The following is a 9666-nucleotide window of genomic DNA, read 5'->3' as shown; positions in this document are numbered from 1 at the left end:
ATGAATAGAAAACCAAGACCTGCAGGATTCAAATTTTATTAAGTGCACCAACCTAATAAGGTCAAGCGACTTATTTATCAATGCTAATAATGTTTTTTTCTTATTGCGAAGACCATTTATAAGAATTAAGGTTCTTAGTTTACAAAAAAAAAAGGACGGAACTACTAGTTAAGGAATTGAAATTAACCAATAATATATGTTGAATTTGATTTTTAATTGAAAATCAATAATTCAGGTTAAATTAGAATGTTTGGAAACATGGTTGAGAGGATTCTAACTCTACCTAACTATATACACCGATACAATAATTAACCTTTTAATTGATCATTTTCTGTACTTGTTTCATATTGGATTTATTTCAACGAAGCATGTCTTTTTATCGACAAATCATTATAGTGTACATTGACAACAGCAAGGTTTAAATCTAAAACTTTGTACAAATTATCCAAACCTAGCTAGTGGGTTATGTCTTTGTATCAACAATGAATTCAAATACTGATAAAATTTGTAAGTTGGTAGTTGACGCAATCTCTGGATTGATACTCTTTGCTACTTATTATTACAGACAAAACTTAGTAAAGATCGAGTTGCATGTGTTAGTTTCATTGTCATATTCGAAAAAGTTCGAGGAACCAATGAGGTACTCTGAATACATTCGTCCATGTTATAAGCACTATCGTCCAAGGAGAATTGACAAACTATTTTTTGGGTCAGCTAGAATTGACAAACTAACTTGACATATCAGGGATAAAGTTGAAAAAAAGAAAAAAGAAAACAAAATTTAATTTGAGATGTGATTAGGCATTAGTAGTCCTTGAACAGTGGTAGGTCATCTCTATATATATAAAATCTTTCTGGCCTTCATTTTTCTCTATCCCATACATATATGTACTAATAAAAGGAAAAAAAATCATAATTAATTAAAAGTTTTTAAAACACATTTAAAAAAAAATCCTTTGAACAGGGTAAAAGACTCGTATTCACTTTCTTTTACATCATATTCAAATTTGTTCAAATAAATAATAAAGTCATCTCGGCTTAAACAAGGTCGTCTAAGACTTTATACAATTAATATAGAAACTTATACCCCAATGTCACATCCTATCAGAGCATAGTGTCACGACGTCCTTCAGTACAAGGTTCATTAAAGCAATTTACCAAGTCATTTGCTCCCCAGAACACAAAGTTCAAGATCATCACAGGATCCAAACACAAACAACACATAGGGAGTGAGTTATCACATTCCTAACTAATGGAGAGAAACAAGATAACATGTAGGTATACATATCATATAAACAAAATAAAACTTAATTAAACATAGTTCACATCATTTCACCATTTTGTTGCCAAACATCACATCACAACACAACACATCTCATTCATTTTCACAACATTCACGTATTCAAGGATCAAAACACAATATCACCAAGTCAATCAATATTGATCAATACACAAGCGTTATGCAACATATACACTAAGACTCAATACTATATGCAATGTGGTACCATGTCAGTGAAAAACCTCGTCGAACGCCTAGGAGTACATGACATGACAAACTACACACTAGTAAGTCAGGTAACTCTCACTAGGTAAAAACATAAGGAGACTAGTCAGGGTCACACTGTTTTGAGAGAATGCTCTAACCATATGGGATCAACATAAGCTTAAAGGAGCACTCAAACCGGGTGTATTTGCCCCCAAGGCCTACACTCCGAAGAGTCCGTCAGGGCCTCTCCCTCCAGATTCAGGTCCAACCCAGAAAACATTTTAGCACACAGACTCTATCTATGAACTGTACAAAACACACGACTCCTCAATTATTCTCAAAATAGTTTTATCTCGTCGTGCTTGTGATTAAACTCGTCGAGTCCCCACAGTGATTCCCATCACAATACTCATCGCGAATTAACTCATTGCCCTTAAAGGGTCTTAGCATTAACTCGTCGCCCTTAAAAGGTCTTAGCATTAACTCATCGCCTTTAAATGGTCTTAGCATTAACTTGTTGTCCCTAAAGGATCTTATAGTCGTGCGATTGTACAATTTATAGTTTATAACTCAATGCACAGAACATCTCAATCACATACACATTCAATTTATCACATACACTCGATCTCAATCACAATGGTACGATCTCAATTTAACACGTTATCACACCTCATGAATCATATACATTTTACTTATGAACTATGCAATACACACAACTATTCAACTGTTTTTAAAATTGTTTTAACTTGTCAGGTTCCCACAATGGATTTCATCAAAATATCCGTCGCCCTTAAAGGGTCTTAAAATTGTGTGATTACACAGTTCATAGCTCACAACTCAATACACATATATTTCATCAATCATCACATGTTCAATTTATCACATAGTCCCAATTTGAATCACCATTTCATAATCTCAATATAACAATTTATACAAAAGGTTTATCCCAACATGAGAAGTATAACCCCTCAAATAATTTCACATAATTATGTCAAAATCAATTAATCCAAATCATAAAGGTATAAAAAAATGAAAACACCAATGACACTCAATTTTATCAACCAATTCGCATCAGGACATTAATATTGTATTTATAATCATAAAGGAAAAATTTAATAATTCAATAAACATCCCAAAATAAATCTCAATTTAATCACTACTATAAAGGAGATTTTCTATGTCGGTTAAAATAGGCTTTCTACGTCGGTTATTAACCGTCGTTGTAGGAGATGTCGTAGAAAGTGTTCACTTTCTACGACGGTTCAAAAACAACAGTCTTAGCAAAAGGGTATCTTTCTAAGACAGTTTTTTTAGCTAAAAACCATCTTAAAATGATACACTTTCTAATACGATTCTTTAGAGAACCGTCTTAGAATTTATTTTTTTAAAAAAATTAAAAATATATAGAGGATTCTAAGACGGTTTTCAAAAATTATCTTAGAATGTAGACATTCTAAGACGTTCTTTTGAAGAACCTTCTTAAAATGTGATTTTTTTTTTTAAAAATAAAAAATATTTTGAATCAAATTGCCATTTTTTATTTAGTTAATCCCCTCAACAACTGCCACAGTTGAAAATGCCCAACAACTCCCTGCAGGCCACATCAAATTCAAATATATTGATAATTTGGCATTAAACTAGCCTTTGTTAGTTATGTAACTGAAATTAAACTATTGTTAGATCTTATAGAAATTCCAAGTAACAATGTGATGCATCATATGCTGACTAACAATTCTAATGGTACATACTAAAAATTGATACATCAAAATGGTCAATTAATATTACTATAATATATCACAATATTAATGTAAACCCGCAACAATTATACTATCTTTTTTCTAACAATAATAATTAGGATATTTTATTTTTCAACAACACACCGCTATATCTCAACACATGATCCTTTATGTCTACATATGCTCAAAACATACTAAGAATGATGATAGACGTTGTTCCATCTCCAACTTCTTCATCTTGGGTGCGACTCAATTCAACCATAGACTGCATCCATCCAAATAATATAGCAACATTAGAAAATTGCACACCAAACAACAACTAAACCTTGAAAAGTCAATGCATAGAAAGAAAGCCATGGTTTCACAAAAGAAATGATCAAGACAGTATTACATATCAATATTTATGCATGGCAAGAAAATATCAAAGAAGTGGAGCAAGAGCGATAAGCCATGCCTTTGCATCAGGATGAGCAAGATCTATTTCACGCAAGATAGCATTTCCATCATTTGTCACCACAATGCCTATTAATTACAAGGAAATTGGGTGTCAGACAAATACATAGAATTAAGTCAGAACCTATACTTATTAATGCTCCTGCACAGTCTAGAAACAATGTATACTAAAGAAATAACGTTTTTCTAGTTGCAATTGTAGTCATAAAAAAAACTTTCCCAGCCATTGTAGTCATAACTCGGGAAATATTTTTTTTTCACAAGTAAATATTAAAGGTATGATTCACAAGAATCATCAATAACTAAGTTTCAAAATAATTTAAAAGATAAATACATTAACCTCCTGAAGCATCAAGTAGCATTTTTAACTTGGACCTGGGTCCCAAGGTTGTACGAATTATATCAGCAACAGCCTGATAGACATCAATCATATTAGAAGCGTCAAATGAAGAGCACTAGAGAGTGGACAAGAAGATGAACTAAATGACTGAATGGATACAATGTGCTGTTTGGTTTAAATTTTTTCCATTAATACATAATTACATACATTGCAATGTTTATTTTGTTGAATACCTGGCACATCAATGGACACAACCCTCTCAAAAAAGGAGGAAACAAAAAGATACTATCACTACTTTGGAATTATACATACAAAACATGAAGAGTTCATCCCAAATATAAGGGCACAATTAAGAGTGCACAAAATTTTGAAACAGAACCTTGGAAAAATTAACTAACCAAAGAAAATGGGGGTATTTACACATTTTCCAACATACGTTCAGAACAACTAGCAAGAACTTGGAGGGTGAAAATGGAATACCATTGGATTCTGCCATGGGGTATTAACTAACCTTTCTGTTATGACAGAGCTTTGGATTCTGCCATTGGAAATTATGAGAACTTGGAGGGTGAAAATGGAATACCAGCAAGAACTAAGCAAGGTAGTGGGGCTTTCCTAGGCTGTGAACTAGGCGCTAAGGCAAGGCCAACTGGCCAAGCACTTGGACCAGTACGTGAAGAAATACTAAAGCAAACTAGAAGATTTAGGAATCAGGCTGTGCATTTGATTTGCTTTTTCTGTTCACTGGAGAGTGGCTCTCTCTAGTCTGTCTCTTTTCTCGTCCATTTTCAGTTATCATTACCCTTTCCAGTAAGAGGATAAAAGTTTCCCATATAAATTTATTGGCTATCAGTGGTTCTTTAATCTAAATTAGAGAGGATTTTCCACTTTGCTGTGGTGTAGCATTTTTATCTCTAGCACTATGTGCCATTAATGAGTGAATTTGTTAAATTTTGAATACTCTTTCGATTTTTGATTATATGAGATTTAATATTTTGTATAAATATTAAAAAATATAACTAATTTGTTGAATTTTAAAAAAATATTAACTAATTTCATAATATATTTTTTATCTCTCTAATTAATGAGTCATTTATTATTTATATGTAGTATTCTCATTAATTATTAATTAAGGATAGTCTTGAAAAAATATATTTAATGTAATATTGGTTTTGTAAGATGATATATATTTTGAAATATATATTTTTTAAAACGTCATATAATTTAGAACGGAAAGAGTATTAATTTATAGAATTAAAGCTTCCATGGTTACCATAGCACCGTTTTGGAATTTAATTTCCCACTGTAAAAGCTAATGCACAGTTTGAAGACTAATTAATTCTCTATGAAAATGCTTTCTTTCAGATTTTGAGAGGAATACACTTTATTGATATATATTAGTATTTATTTTTAATCAATAAATATTAATATATTTTATAATTTAAAATAAATTAAATATACTCTCCTTATTTTAAAGAAGTGAAATATATATGATATTTTCAATATATATATATATATATATATATATATATATATATATATAACCCTAGTAATTATATAGTTACAATTATAAATTAAAATATACCTTCTATGTTTAAAATTACCTGTTGCATAAATAAATACATAAATTACTTTACTCTCGTTTATTTCACATTTCTTGTACAAAATCTACTTTAGTTTCTGAAATTATAATTCTTGGTGAAATTGTTCCCTAGAATTAAAAAAAATAACAAAATGATTCCCAAAATTATAAATCACCAAATAATTATTTAGTCTCTTCGCTATTATTTGGTTCATCTAACATTGATAAAAAAAAAATATAATAAAAAAGGCAAAATCGATAGACCAATACTGAAGTAGTTCTAACTCACAGGCTCACATACATGGTTGTCACAATATAAGATAAAAATGAGCACAATATTAGTTCAAAATAAGCTGCTAACCTGAAGAGCTTGCTTGCCATTGCCAGAGGTTTGAATTTGTGCCTGTATCTGTCTAGCATGTGGAATGTTTAGGAGGACCAACAAGAATAGTCCACTTAAGCAGCTACCTGCATATAGAGAGCATAAAAACAGGACTAACAACAATTCTATCAGCACAAGGGAATATGACTATATCAAAAAGCATAATTGCATAAACAGTGTGATCAATTATTTTGTATAGATAACACAATTTTAGTTCATTTTTGAACTACTTTGTTCTTTATATGATAGCTGCTTCTCAAGTATGAGTAAAATACATGTGTTCAGGAAATATGTCACTATCGGAAAAAAACTTCGAAAACCATTTTGGCAAATTTATATAGACAACAGTTTCAAAGGTTAATCTTGGGTTCTATACCGAGTGGTTGAGAAAAGAAAGGAAAAGAATACTTAAAAAAATTATTGTCGTTGCTTTTTATTTATATGCCTCAACATAAATATTTTAGCAACTGGCAAAGAGAAAGTTATTCAGATCCTAAACTCATAAGCAAATGTACCTTGCTTTCCAGGGGAACCTAATATTTGAACCTTCCAATTAAAATATAATATCTGTACACTCACGGGAACAAAGAGTTACATCGAAAAACAAAACGAAGAACTAAGAGCAAGTTGAATAGGTTTTTGTTTGTTATATATCTAAATACTCTAAAATATCATATCTGCCTATTTAAATTAGGATAATATGGGTGCCATGCAAAGGTCAAATGGATCATACCAGCTCTCTCAGTTCGTCATTCAAAAAGGAAAAAAAAAATGAAAACTTGAATGAATAAGCAAATATCTTACTTTGTGACAAAATCACAAACGTCTAGAAGATTCCTTAGATCAGGAACCTGATGGCTCTGCACAAGTTTTCTTATTCTGCGTGAAACACCTACAGGTTGTAATCTTATGGAATAATGGCGAAAATCAATGAGCTTAGTGTCTTTGTTGTAATTAAGCAACACAAGCATGTGGAGAGCTTAACCTGTAATAACAAGTTGTGACATTAGGAGATGAAGGACTTGGATGTCAAGTAAGTCATTGATGTGTATGTGTGCCTATAAACTCAGTTTTGACATCAATTGTTGGAAAAATATTCTGAAACATGTTAGTTGTAAGCTGCAGCGGTGGATCTCCACTCACAAATCCAGAAAGCACAATCAGGCAAGAAAACATGGAGACATAAATGTTGGATAACTAACAAGTATACAACTTAACTACTAACATTTACTAAGTAAGCAATTACATATTTTAGTACCAAACCTCCAACTGGTTGCAGAAGTTGTATATTCCCCTATTTAAATACTACCAGTCTACCATTAGCAGTTAAGCCATACAAGAAATTGATAATAACATGAGAACAGACATCACAAAGTCATAAAACAAATTCATGTTCCGTGCAATATCCATTAGCAGCAAACAAAGGTCTGGACCATCTCATCAGTCCTTCACTTGATAAGGATTAAAGGTAAAAACAAAATAAACAATCCCTTTCTCACATTCCGTTTGCATACTCTAATCTAGTGATAATAACAGGGTGAATGGCATTCGAAGAGCAAATAATATCATGAAAAGTTATCAGTTGTGCAATTCCATTTAATTTGTCTAAGGTTTAAGATGCTGCAATGCTTCAGTTGCATCATGTGAGTAGTGGTTTTCGACAATATGAAGAAATGTGTGACACCCATAGGTCCAGCAACATTCAAAAAGTCTCTTAGATTATTCTGATAGCAATCCCACATAGAGAAAGGGGTGTAGATAGCAGCCATAGACCCACAATCAGACCAGCTTTGCCTTGCTATTATCTTGTCGGGAGTTTGTTATAACTAATAGGATAATTTCACAAATTCTGTTAGTGATATTTCCATTCTGTTATATTCTTGTTTTCCCCTTTATAAAGTGTATCAACCCTTATAAATACCATGAATGAATGAAATAAAGCAAGGAAAAGGTTTATCAGTATATTCTTATAGCAATAGCAGTAGAAATTAGCAAATAGCATAGAAGTTTACCTAACATATTTCGTTTCTTTTCCTGCAAAAAAAGAAGACATAATAGTATATAATCGATGTTAAGACACATAACCTGTAAAAATACTATGAGCTACAAACTCTTTGAATGGAGGAACACTTTACCGTTGAACGATATCCAACACTTTACAGCAGTATATAGTATATACCATACCCTATGAGTAATTGGCATATTTCTGGTCTGACCCCATGTCAATGGCATCTTCCCTCCTTCATTAGCTTCATATACTGCCATTTGCTCTGCCTGCAACACAGTTTTGTTGACTCATTAATTAGCATAAACTTTTCAACACTTGTGGCCTACATGGATTTACAAAATCTTTTTGGGAGACAAAAAACAAGTCTTACTTTTATTGCTTCAAGAAGTTTCCGGTCATCATGAAGATACTTGAGAATCTAGGTTAGAACACTTGCTGTAGTATCCTGAGCTGCAAATAGTACCCCAATTACATTATTAGCAATTTGGTCACCGCTTAGCATTTGTCCTTTTTCATCCTTGTAGTTCAGAAAGTGGCCTAATAGATCCCTCTCCATCAATCTCTACTCCTTTCTCTTACAAATGGTCTCACTTATAATCTGTCTTATTCTCCTCCTTGCCTTCAAATCAATTCACAAAACATTCATCAGACAAAGACATGACACAAAATCTGATCCCATGTATCAAATGATTTTCTTAGACCAGCACTAAGAAACCATATAATATAAAATATAAAATAAAGTAAAATAAACATCACACTATTTTGTTTTTATCTATAATAAAAAAATATATACTAAACTAGATCCATGGTAACCATTACACTATTTAACACACATTTTCTATTATTGACTAAAATTCATTAAGAATTACAAAATGATGAGTGAGACTGGTTAAGCAATGAGTTAGACCTAAAAATTTTTGTGATTTTTAATATATTTCAGTATTAACAAGAAGTGTGTTCAAAAGAATGTATGAGAGGCTATTTTGAGATATGCAACTTACCAAGAGTGCTTTGGAGTATGCAGTTCCGGGTATCCTGTTAGGGAAAGAATTGTACCCTTTCTCCACTATGCAGTAGTTTTCCTTAAGCTGATCTCTATAATTGTCTTCCAAATGACCAAAGACAGAGAGGATGCCAATATTGAAAGAGAACTGCGAAGAAGGGGTTAAGGGGAGGGCCATGAGTATGAGAAAATCAATCGTACATCACCATACAATAATGGAGGACCCCGTGACAAGAAAATTAATAATGAACCAACAAATGAAAACAAAATTCAACGCCATGCAATAAAAGCACATCCAATAAGACAAGAGAATAACCGAAAGTAGAGAGACTCACTAAAACAACAGCAAAATTGAGGCTCACAAACTCGAACACATCATATCCTATACCTTCGTCGGTCACCATCTCCGCACTCTTCTCATCGGTTGCCTTTATGTACACCATCTCTTTTGTGAAGCAATACAGAGAAAATAAAAACAAGGGTGTGAACATTTTCTTTTGCACAAATTAAAATAACAATACAAAAATTTAGAAGGTAATAAAAACGATGCAATTCAAAGAAGATAAAAACTTACCTTCGACAGCCACCACTCCATATATAAAAATGAAATTATCGAGCTATATAGAAAGGGTTTTGAAATAAGGGAAGAAAAATTAAAAACCTTGGTTCCCTAGGT

The 9666-nt window shown here is 32.1% G+C and overlaps 1 pseudogene; it reads right to left on the bottom strand.

Moving 5' to 3' along the window:
- Positions 1-3643: 3643 nt before the first annotated feature.
- Positions 3644-9168, bottom strand: LOC102667254 (abscisic acid 8'-hydroxylase 4-like; annotated as a pseudogene).
- Positions 9169-9666: the final 498 nt, after the last annotated feature.

Source organism: Glycine max, chromosome 10, assembly GCF_000004515.6.
Source record: "Glycine max cultivar Williams 82 chromosome 10, Glycine_max_v4.0, whole genome shotgun sequence".
NCBI classification, from domain to species: domain Eukaryota; kingdom Viridiplantae; phylum Streptophyta; class Magnoliopsida; order Fabales; family Fabaceae; genus Glycine; species Glycine max.
Note: the sequence above shows the minus strand (reverse complement) of the source record. Positions and strands in the feature narration are given on the sequence as shown.